The sequence below is a fragment of the Cnephaeus nilssonii genome (assembly GCF_951640355.1).
Source record: "Cnephaeus nilssonii genome assembly, chromosome: 2".
Lineage (NCBI taxonomy): Eukaryota > Metazoa > Chordata > Mammalia > Chiroptera > Vespertilionidae > Cnephaeus > Cnephaeus nilssonii.
In genome coordinates this window covers 74,378,057-74,390,754 of record NC_137073.1, presented here as the reverse complement: position 1 = coordinate 74,390,754, position 12,698 = coordinate 74,378,057, and positions in this window count along the sequence as shown.

The window sequence follows — 12,698 nt, the reverse complement described above, 5'->3', positions numbered from 1 at the left end:
ACCCCTCACCCCCAGTTCTGAAATGAAAAGAGAAAACAAAACCCTCAGGGATGAAATTCTCCGTTTTATACAAGGCATGGGATTTCACTGAATTCTATTTAAATGTAAATACTGTCATTGGGGTCACTCTTTGGAAATGTCTTTATTGAGGAGGATGAAGAATTCTGTGATTTGGGTATGAGCTGCCCTGGCCTCTACCACTTGGTCAGTCTGTGGAATATCTCCCGGGATCTGTCTTTACTGGTGAGAAATCAGACACAACTCGACTTCTGAGTCACCTCCTTCTGCAGAAACCACAGACCCCCCATGTGGGCTCCATCATGAACACAAACCATCAGCACCTAACATGGTGTGAGTGGCTCATTCCTTCATCCCACAAAGAGTTATTGCAACATTATTGCCTTATTAAATGCAAATAACTAAATCAGGATTCCTGCCTTAGCAGCAGTCCAGTCATGGGGCTGATATTCTCAGTGAAATGTATCAATATTAAAAACAAAAACAACCAATCCTCCAATATTTGGTTTAGTCAAAGGCCTTTAAAGAATACCCTATTTCAAAGCTACGTCTTGGGAGTGGGACAAAATCTAGTAAAATGAAGGACAAGAAAGCTTAGGAAGGGCCATTATTATGGGCCTATCCCTCTTATCACTGTTTCACTTAAACCTTGTAAAAACACTTTAAAAATCATAGAAATAATGTGGTTTTTGTAAATCTGAGAATATGAGCAAATAGTAAAAAGTGAACACCTCCCCTCCTGACCCACCATGTCAGAACCCAGTTACTCCCTTTGTGTTTCCTGTGAGATACTTCTATGCATGTATACGCCTGTGTACTTGTATGCTTTTTTTTTTTTAGTAAAAGAGTTATGTATTAGTTATATTTATACATAATCAATTACCTCAAAATGTAGTCGCTTAAAACAACAATAAACATTTCCTAACTTGCACAGTTTCTATGGGTCATGAATTCAGGAGCAGTTCAGCCAGATGGTTCTGGCTTGGGGGTGTTGTGAGGTTGCAGTCATCCATGTCCAGTGTGGCTCCCTCGCAGGGCTGGCAAGTTGGTGCTGGCTGTCGGCAGAAGACATTAGTCTCTCTCCACGTGGGCCTCCCCACGAGGCTGTCCAAGGGACCTCGTAACGCAAAGGCTGCTTCCCTCAAAAAAGTGATCCAAGGGGATATGGGGGAAGCTGCAATGCCTTTTAGAGCCTCACCTCAGGAGTCCTACAACGTCATTTTCGTGACACTCTTGATTACACCGCTTCCATTCAATTTGGAGAAGACTACCCAAAGCATTAGGAGGCAAGGATCACTAGGGGTCCTTTTGGGAGCTGGCTACCAAATATGTGTATTGTCAAAACAGAAACAAATACATGGATCCACTTTAAAATGGAGCCATGCTGGAGGAACTGCCTTGCACCTCTTGTGTCTGAAGTATTTGGAATGTTAAAACGGCAAAATAACCTTTGACGGCCTAAAGCAACCTTGTGTGCCAGAGAACTTTTTGCAAAGATAGTAAAGCAGAGATGACCACTCCACGGAGGTGAGCAGACTGACACTTAAAATCATTATTGAGAATTAATATCACTATGTCATGCTATCTGCACCAGTAGAAAAGCCTTCCTTCTATTGATGTGGTTTCCTTTTCTCATAAATACCATTGCCTTTTTCTCCTGATCTGAGCACTGTTTGAGCTACCATCTGAATCAGTGTGTCCTAATAGCTAGCTGTTCTTTTGATCTCAAATCAAGGCTTGTGTCTCTCACTTTGAAAGGCCCTTTCATTTTCAGGTTAATAGGAACACAATTTGGACATTATTTCTGTATCAGCACTTATAGATTGACCTCATTATTTTAAATAAATGCATTCATTGTATAGATGTACTATAATACAAACTCCTCAGGCTTTTAGGTAGTTTCTATTTTTGTTATTGTTTTGGTGGAGTTTTTTTGTTTTGTTTGTTTATTGCTATGCTTGTATTCCTACACAAGCAATTTTTGAGTGAATATCTTTCTGTATCTTTACGTGCTTGTTCATTCACTATTCTTCCACCATGCACTATATGCCAAGTCACATTCAACAAAATAAACGAGAACCCTGTTCTCATGGAGTTTACTTTCTACTTGGAAAGAGACTGAAAAGAAGAAAAATATCCAGTAGTAATAAATTCCAAGGGAGAGAAAAGGTTAAGAATAGTTTCTATTAGGGGATCAGAAAAGGTTTCTGAGGAAGTGAAATTTAAGTCACAATATAAAGGCTAAGAAAGAGCCAGCCATGGACGGATCCCAAGCAAGGGCTTTATGGGAATGAGTGAGGGGAGAGTGAACAAGGAGGTTGGAGAGCGGCAGGTACTCGGTAACTGAAGGGGGTAAGGAGCTGGGCTTTCATTCAGATGGATGCCATAGGGTTGTTTTACTGGCAATTTAAAAGGACGCTAGCTGATTTGGCTCAGTGGATAGAGTGTAAGCCTGCAGACTGGAGGGTCCCGGGTTCGATTCTGGTCAAGGGCACATGACCGGGGTTGCGGGCTCGATTCCCAGTAGGGGGCATGCAGGAGGCAGTGATCAATGATTCTCATCATTGATGTTTCTATCTTTCTCCCTTTCACTCTCTGAAATCAATAAAAATATATTTTAAAAAAACTAAAAAGTATATCTAATATCACTTTAAAAAAAGACACTGGCTATTATGAAGTATGGATGGATCATAGAAGGACAAGAGGAGAAGCAAGAACAGGAGGAAATTCCACCAATCCAAGTGAGAGATGAGGTTGACTTGAATTGGGGTGATACAGATGGAGAGAAGGGAACTAATTTGGGCAATATTTTGGAAGTAAAGTATGTAGGAGTGAGGAAAAGAGGAATCAGATCATTCATAGATTTTTTTGTTTGTTTGTTTGATGGATGATTGTGAAATAACCAGTGGGCATGTTTTGGGGTTGAAAGTCAAGAGTTCAATTTTGGCCATAGCATTTAGAGTTTGAGATGCGCATTAAACATCCAAGTAGAACTGTTGAGTAGGGCACTTGGATACTGAATCTGGATTTTTAAATAGAGCTGGAAATAACACATTATGCCATATCACTAGCACTTTTAAAGCAAAGGACTTGGTGAGATGCCCTAGGGGAGAGAATATAGATGAAGAGAAGGTGGCCTAGTTCAGAAGCCGTGGGCACTTAACACCCTCTGAGAAGAAAAGGAGCCAGTAAAAGAGACTGAGGAGGACCGTCCACTGGGGCAGGAAGGAAGTACAGAGGATATGTCACCAAGGGTGTAAAGGAGAGGCTGGTCAATCGTGTGGAATATTAGTGAGAGGTCAAGTGAGATAGAACAGAGACGTGACCATTGGATCTTACTACATGGAGAGCATTGGTGACTTTGACCAGACCACCTGTCTCAGCGGTGGTGGGGATAGGAAGCCAAAATGGGGTGTGTTCAAGAAAGAATGAGAAAGGACACAATCATGGTAGATGATTCCATATACCAGTAGTATAATTGTAAAAGGGAGCAGAGGATTGTGGGGCAAGAGAGGCAAAGAGTGTTACCTTAGGAATATGGAAATGAGAGTGATTCATTAGAGAGAGAGATTAATGATGGGAGTGTCTGGATATACTGTGTTTCTAGAAGTAGAATTTCTGGGTTAAAGGGTATGTGTAATTTTGATCATTGCCCTCTTGAGATGACACACCAATTTATATACCTGTCAACAATGTGTCTGTTTATCCACACCACTGTAAACACTGAGTTTTCATGGTCTCAAATACATGCCCATCTGAACTTCACCAATTCTGAGTGTAATGATCATGCAGAGCTGTGAGCATCTTGGAAGAAATGAAGCTATGTCTTTCCTCTTTCGTTTGCTTTTGTATTAGGGGCATATTTTTCTTCTGCAACTGCTCACCGCTCAGGCAGTGACATTTGAAAGGAGCTGGTCTTGGGGAAATCCAGTCCTGTTTCTCTTTGTAATATGTCTGAAAGGAAACCTATTATCCTGGGTGGGCTGTAGAAAATTTCTGTACCATTTGGAACATCCTTTGTTCTAGAAAGTTTTCTATCATTCTTTTGTCAAGAATTTGAGGGCAGGGTGTTAACTGCTATAGCTGGTACCCAGGAGCTTGGAGTCTGAGCAGCCCTGAAGGTGAGAAATTAATTCTCAACATTGCCGGGTCTTAGCTCAGGTCTGAGTTCCTCACACCAGCTTCATTAGGTAACCTGGAGCAAATGCTTTCAGTCCATAAAAGGATTTATTATAGCTTCTCAGCAGCATTGAGATTTAATTACTTAATCCTGAGAAAAGCAGTTTTAGCCAACCCTTGTGTTCTGAGCTCTTTCAGAAGCCACCTGGGATCTCAGAGGGGACTGTCTAGCTCCTATTAGTGACAGATTTTCCTTCAGACCAAATATTTTTGTAAAAAGGAGACTTTGTTCAAAATATAACTGATTTATCAGAATTTATGGTTTAGAATTGCAGAGCCAGGAAGGAAATGATGGTATTTATTCCAATGATAGTTTCTGTTCATTACAACTCTGCTTTTTAAAAACATTATGGAGAACTTTGTACCCTCACAGAAGTCAACAGAATCATATAAGGAAGCTTTGGTACCTATCACTCAGTCCCACACCATCAACCCTTGTTTAGTTCTAATCCACCCACCTTCCCATCCCGTTTATTCTAAAGCAAATCCCAGAAATCGTACCATTTCACTTGTAAATGTTTCAGTGCTTCTAAAAGATAAGGCATTTAAAAATCATACCTTTAAAAAAAGCAATTCTTTAATATCAAATATCCTGACAGTGTTCAAATTTCCACTTATCTCAAATTTCATAATTGTTGTTCTTTTTTTAGTTTTAAAAAATCAGAATCTAAATAAAACTCACACATTGCCATTGGTCAATGATTTTATGTCTCCTAATTCATGTTTGTTTGTTTGTTCTTGCAATTTATTTGTGAAGAAACCAAGTTGTTTGTAGATTTTCCTACACTTTGGATTTTGCTAATTGCACTCCACTGGCAATTTAAAAACCATATTACAGATGTTAGAAGATGACCAAAAACTCTGATGATCACCTGTTCATTTTGCACTTATGGGAAGCAACCAGGATACTAACATTCTTTTGCTCTGCTATGTGGTGGTTGCCTCACAGGGATCTTAATAAGCTCCCAAAGAGCTGAAAGAACAGGACTCCAGGCCACCATCTGGATCTGGAGACTCCACTCTGACAGGATTTGTCATTAGCCAGCCATGCAGACATTTCCTCATTGCCTTCTGCTTGTGCAGATTCATTCTGATGTTTCCAGAATGTCCATCATTTTATCATATGAAGTTTGGCTCCTCTTAATTTTCATTTTTAGGGGATAAAATAGATATTTTAGAAAGAGATGTTTCAGTCTTCAGCATCTCTCCTAGAGTTCCTTCTTTCAAGACACTGTTATGTGTATTGGACATGTCCTGACTTGCATCTGTCCATCTCCATTTGAATGGCAGGTCTTTAGGCCAAGAGTGATCTGATGGTCCAGGCCTACCCCGCGCTGGCTGCTCTGAGGAGGGGTATGAATGGCTGCTGTGTTTTCTTAGGAGTGGCCTTAAATTGTTATCTGGAACAATATGAGCTGTCTAAGTTAAAGCTCCTGAGACATCTAGGGACAAGAAGCCACAGCTTGAATGTTCTTCTGGATCCTTTGCCCGGACAGGAACTTGAACCTGAATTTTTCATGGTGAAATCAGACAGGAGGCCAGGATGGTCACAGAAGCCAGCAGAAAATGAACTGTGTAGGGCAAAGGGCTATCAGAACCCCAGGGCTCTGAGCCATCATCACACTGTTGGCTCTCTCTCTCTCTCTCTCTCTCTCTCTCTCTCTCTCTCTCTGTTTTTCTCCTTTGGGGCCAAGGTAAGGGCACCTTTCAGAGAGGCAACCATCCTCTGCCCTGTTGGCTGTTGGCCCTCCCCAGCCCCCGCCCTGTGGCCCGGAGCCCTCCCACCTCCAACTCGGACCACTGCACTAGATGTAGGAACAGTCTCCCCGCTTTGTTGTTTGTAAACCTTACAGGGCCTTCTGGGGAGATAAAGAGAATGCGTTTATCTTGGTTTCTGGGTGATAAGCAATCTTCCCTGAGAGCCAGGGCAGTGGGAGCCCAGGATGGGAACCGCACAGGCCTTGGGAAGGAGCCTTTGTGGCTGTGCAAGTCCAGACTCGGGGCTGGCGGACACGGTGGTGGTTATCGGGAGAGAGAACAGGAGGGGCTGGAACTTATGACTTAGAGCCCATAAATCTCTGAGTAAACAGAAAGGCAAGGCTGCGAGTTTCTCAACACACTGCTTGAGATACACGCTCACAGCAGCGCCTCCTACTGGTGAAGGGCAAGTGCCCTGAAGCCAGGTGCCCTGGGACCAAATCCTCGCTTCACCATGGAGTGACTGGGAAAGCCGTGTAACCCCTGTGCGCCTCAGCTTAATGAGCTGTGAAACAGGGATAGTCATTCCTCATGAGATTTGTGAGGGTGAAATGGGTGACTCCATTTAAATTGTCTAGAACGGTGCTTGGCCAGAGTATGTGCTCATGAATGCTAGTTCCTGTGTATGGACAGAGGAGAGCATAAGGTGACTGGGAGCACTAGGAGAGGGTGTTAGGCTTTCCGGGGAGCTGAGGGGTGTCAGGGGGCTTCCTGGGAGGACTGATGCCTGAGCCGAGTGAACTGAGTGTCCAAGGAGCAGAGTGCTAAGTGGGAGCACTTCACTGAGCTTAGATTTCACCCAGAGGTGGTGGGGAATCCCCGTGAGGTTAAGGAAGGCAGGAGGTCAGCTGTGCTTCCTCCTGGGCCCATTTTGAAGAAGGGTGAAGTGGGAGCAGGAGGCAAGTTGGGACTCTTACAGTAATGAAGGCCAGACGTGGCAGGGGCCTGAACCATTGTGCTTAGGGGTGGAGAGGAGGGAACGGGAGACTAAGGAGGTAAAGCCAGGCAGCCGATTGACAGGAGGAGGAGCCAGGAAGAGCATGGCATTCAGGTTTCTAGTTTGTGGCATCGTGAATCGGGGTACTGCTGTGGAAAACAGCAGTAACCTAGACCCAATGTGGCCACCATCCAAGGACAATGAGAAGCAAGGCGGGGGCTAAGTGGTGAAGAACACACACATTCTTGAGATGTAGCCTCTGCACGGTCACTTCACAATACAAATGGTGTTTATAAACGAGCGAGCACAGGAGTTTTCAGCTCACATTCCTTTAAGAGATGATACATAAGGAACAGTCCTGGTAAGGTGGGAACCTGTAAAGAGAAACGTGGCAACTTGGCAGATACATAGACTATAAAAAAAATCTAAGAGATGATGCCATTGTAATCAAATAGTTTGTTTCAGCTGGAGAAAGGCAAATGTTTATTTAGCACATGATGTTCATATAATTAGGAGCCAAATCAAGATAGGAGAAATATATCATTATTATATAAACTTTGGGATTCAGAGTTGACTAAGATTAAGATATTTGAGCTCTTTTTACCACCATTAATCCATTTCTGAACTGCTGGGGAAAAAGGAGTTAGCATGCTGAAAATGAGCAAACATGTTTTCTGGAACATAGGTCTTTTGCATTTATATAGTATTAAAGCCCCCTACCCCCCCCCCAAAGCAAATAATGCAGGATTTTCATACCTAGGATTTCCCCTCCCCTCCCTACACACACACACACACACACACACACACACACACACACACACACACTTGAAAGCTTTAGTTATGTGGAGGCAAACGCCATACTCCAGGGAATCTAGTGGTCTAGAAAGGTGCCACACAATAGCCTGTGGGACTTTGGTTAAGTTTGTAACTTAACCCACAACTGGCAAATCCAGTCTATCAGGACCAGTTCCCTGCGGAGAGGGGCTCTGATGCTTTCTGGACCCTGGGAGGGCTCCCTGGGCACTTGACCAGCTTAGCAGAGTCTGTATTGAATGAGGAGTTAGGGCCCCTAATTGCAAGCAATGGAAGCTGACTCCAGCTGCTGAGGCAGGGAAGGGATTCCCTGAAATGAACCTGAGTGGCTCACACAACTCTTGTGAGAGCAGTGAAGAAACAATGCTCAAGGCGAATCTTCAGGAAGGATGTCCAAAGCCACACCACAGAACTGGCTGCATGAGAAAACTGGTCCCTCTGTGGCCACCAAGCCCCAGAGGCCATCGTCCACACTACTTTGCAGCCATCGCTCCTGCAGCCAGTGTAGATGCTGTGCCTGTACCAGGATCTCTAACCCCATTTGTGGCAGAAATAGCAGGAGAATGGGCTTCACTACAGACCCAGCGTCAGAGACAGAAAACTTTTTAGGACTGTCATTTATTGAAAGAGGCTAAAATGGAGTCTCTCCCTGGAGGGCCCACCTGCTCAGCTGCTCACAGTGGGAAGCCGGGAAGGGGCTGGTGGGGAGCAGAAGTCATAGCTGCAGGGTTTAGTTGAGCTCTACTGCTTGAGTTGGCCTGCAGTTTTCTGTCTGAGCCGAGTGAACTGAGTGTCCAAGGAGCAGAGTGCTAAGTGGGAGCACGGCGGAGCAGAATTTTGGAATCCTGGTTGCATATCATGCAGACAGACTCACAGCGAATGTGAGTTTTGGAAATAATCCGAGAGGCTCTAATAAAGCAGATATTGTTCAGGTGACACTAAAGAGTGACAAAGCAATGCTATTTTGGTGATCTGAGGCAAGCAGAAACAGTGGCTATTGGTTCAACAGTGATTTTTTTAAGCCCTGTGTCATTTCTGTGAAGAGATTCACAGAGGTCGCAGGCAGAGAAGCCATTGTTAGGACATTTGCCTTCCTGCCTGCGGAGGCCGGTGCTGTAGGAAGCAGGAAACAGCTCCTGCTCTAAGAGCTGGGCTTGTGTGTCCCGAGGCCACACAGGGAATTGCATCACTCCCATCTTTATCTCTGAGAACTGCTCATGGAAGGAACAGTTTATTTACATTGTACCATTATTATAGTCATGTAAAAAACAACACCACCTAAGCTGTAACTAACAAATTCTTAATATTTAAATGATCAATTGTTGCATAAAAGTTCACTCTAAATTCAGCTTGAAACGGCATTAGGACCTCCTAGGCTCTGTAGGACAGGAATTGGGCGCTGTGCAGCTGTGGCTGTGGTGTGGGGTTTCCCAAAACGCAGGTTGTCACACCTGAAGATGTGACTATGGCTGGAGGATCTGCTTCTAAGGGGCTCATCACAGGTTCAGCGGGCTGGTGCTGGTTGCTGGCCAGAGGCCTAAGTTCTTTGCCACGCGGCTTCCTGGTGTCCTCCTAACATGGCCGCCGACGGCCCCCAGAGTGTGTGGTCCAAGAGGAAGCAAAGCAGAAGCCACGATGTCTTTTATGTCTTAGTCTCCCAAGTCACACGCAGTATCCTATTGGTAACGCAGGTCAGCTCCCTCAGTGTAGGAGACAAGGCAAAGGTGTGAATGCCGGGAGACCAGGATCACGGGGGGTGGGGGGTGGCGGGCTGTTCTGAAGGCTGGCTACCCCTGGGATCATTGCAGAGAAGGGGTGTGGTTTCAGCTGACAATGGAAGTGGAATTGTTGGAATTGCTAAGAGCTAGTCCTGACAATCAATGAGCTAAAATGAAGACCTGTGGCATGGAAGCATGCCACTTGCCCAAAAACGTTCTACCTGCTTACGTTCATCGAGTTAATGTGACTGGCTAGGGTTCAGATCAATTCACCCACCTCCTTCGGCCCAAGAATAAATCTGGGCAACTAATAAGCGTTCCTGTTCTGCTGCTGGGCCATCAATATGAGTAACTGAGTTTCACTCTCCGTTTTCAGCAAATTAAAGAATTTGTAATTGATTTCAGGGTTGAACAGCCTCCATGATTAGGAAGTATATTTATTCCTTTATTTTGTTTAGGTTATTTTTCATCTGGTTTTAGCAGTGACAAAAAGCCAGTGGCAGCTTCCCCTCTATATGCTCCTCCATATACTCAATGCCATTCCGTGAACTCTCTTCCTCCAGTGAAATAATTCCAGTTTCCTTAATGTTTCCCTCATCCCCAGGGATGAGAAGTGTGTGTGTGTGTAAACACTTTTTATTAAGGAAAAATGTAAACTTATAGAAAAGTAGAATTGTCTAAAGAACTTCCGTGGACCCAGCACCAGCTTCAACAGTCAGATGGCCCACGGCCCTTGTGGTGTGTTGGCTTCTCTGCCCGCTGCCCGCCCTCCCACCACCTCCCACCACCTCCCACCACCTCCCACACCCTGATTATCTTGAAGCAACTTGCAGAAATCTCGTTTCACCCAGGGGAATAAATGTTTGGCCGGCGAAAGGAAACTCTTGCCTCTGTAAGTCCTCTTCTCTCTGACTCTCAGCTTTAGTGCGCAGGGAGAGGGAGAGGGAGAGGGAGCGTGCCGTTCACTCAGCACGGGGGTCATCGCGTAAGGGAAGGAGAAGGGACCTCTCCTTCCTGTAGTCCTGGAGGCCGGACATCTAACTTTCCTGACAGAAATGTGTGACAAATTCCCTAAACCTGTTTTCCCGGACCACAGGGTGAGGAGGAAAGTGTGCAATCACGGCTCTCTTTGAAGAGATAATGCCCTTCATTATCTGAACTGTTTTCTGAGGGATGAGAAGCCCGCACACCAGCCCGCTCACACATACAAATGCACACACTGATCCTTAAACTAATTTTGGAATAAAAAAAAAATAATCCGAGGAAGGAACTTCAAGGGTACTTAGCCCAAGGCAGTTGTTTCCCTGCAGTGAAAGAGGAGGTCCACCCAGCACCTGTGGTTGCTTTATTATTTAGTAGCACTCCGCAATGTACTCCTCAGTACTGCTCGGGGCATTTGTCTTTATAATCTTTCGCAGGCCTGGGCCATTGCTTGCTACTTCATAGTGTGTGTGAAAAAGGCTTCGTAAACTGGGTAGGAAAGTCAGTGAGTATTATAGCCAAATCAACATTTGGGTGGTTCAAGTGCTTTTTGTCAATTTTATAACTTTCAAAGCACTCCATTAAAAAATTTGTTTTAAATATATTTTTATTGATTTCAGAGAGGAAGGTAGAGTGAGAGAGAGATAGAAACATCAATGATGAGAGAGTCATTGATTGGCTGCCTCCTGCATGCCCCCCACTGGGGATTGAGCCAGTAACCCAGGCATGTGCCCTTGATGGGAATCGAACCTGGGACCCTTCATTCTGCAGGCCGATGCTCTATCCACTGAGCCAAACCATTAGGGCAAAAAATATTTTTTTTATTAACAATGTTTAATGTTGACATTATTGCAGGTGCTTCCCCTTTTCCCTACTTCCCCCCTTCCCCCTCCCTTGTCCTTCACCCCACTATTGTCCATGTACGTGAATATGCATATGTGTTCTTTAGCTATTCCCCTCACCTTCTTTATCCAGTCACCCCCATGCCCCTCCCCTCGGGCATCCGTCAGTCTGTTCCATGCATCCATGCTTCTGGTTCCATTTTGTTCATACTCTGGCCTTCGCCCCAAGGCAGCCGCTTCCGGGAATCGCTGGCAGGCTCAGGCACCTGGGCTGTCTCTAGCCGGAGAAGGGTGGCAGTCCTGTCCCACTTGGTAGGATGGCCAGCTTTTCACGTATATCCTTCCTTTCAGGCTCCATGGTCAAAGCCCCATTTTCAAACAGCTCTCCTGCTGGCTCCCACCTGTGGATTTGTGCTAGCTTTTTTTCTTTCTAAAATAATCCTTACTTTTAAGCTCCTCCAGATCTGATATTTCCATTTCTCTCATTCTTTGCACACTATCTTGGGTAAATTGTATCTCTTAGCCCTCAGGGTTATGATTCATGCCAGAAATTAAAAAGTAAAGTGTAATAATTAATAGAGTAAGTGAGGTGCTATGGGGACCTTCTGTGCTATAAGCAGGTGTGTCCCCCCACCCACCCTGGGATTTAGTCACCTGTAGACAGGTGTCCCTAGCCTGAAAGAGTCATTTAGAGCCTTTTGACACGATCTTTGTTTCTGAAAGGCTCCTGACGGACAGAGGCTGGGCCTGGCTGGCATCACAGGCCCAGAAGGGTCACTCAAACACTCTCAGGCAGGGGTCCTCAAACTTTTTAAACAGGGGGCCAGTTCACTGTCCCTCAGACCGTTGGAGGGCCGGACTATAGTTTAAAGAAAACTATGAACAAATTCCTATGCACACTGCACATATCTTATTTTGAAGTAAAAAAACAAAACGGCAAAAACACCCGCATGTGGCCCGCGGGCCGTAGTTTGAGGACGCCTGCAAGCATGTTCTGGGAATTAGAGGGCTTCCAGATGCACTACCACAGCCTGACACTAGGGGGCAGCATGCACAAAGGAAATAGCTCTGTTATCACCAGAGGCTATTTTTTCTGTTGATTTTTAGAGAGAATGAAAGGGAGCGGGAGAGACACACAGAGAGAAACATCAATGTGAGAGAGACACATCGGTTGGTTGCCTCGCCAGCAGAGCCAGAATGGAGCCTGAAACCGAGGCATGCGCCCTTGACCAGAATCGAACCCCAGACTCCAGTCCATGGACAGGCTCTATCCACTGAGCCAAACCGGCTAAGGCGCTAGCTCTGCTTTTAAAGCCAAGCAGTAACCAACTGGAAACTACCTTGTTTCTGCACCTCAAGAACAAAGGATGTAGAGGCCATATTCTCATCTTTCAAATCAGATTAGCACACTACAATTGTTACTGATGTACAATTGACTTGTATTGTTTTCAG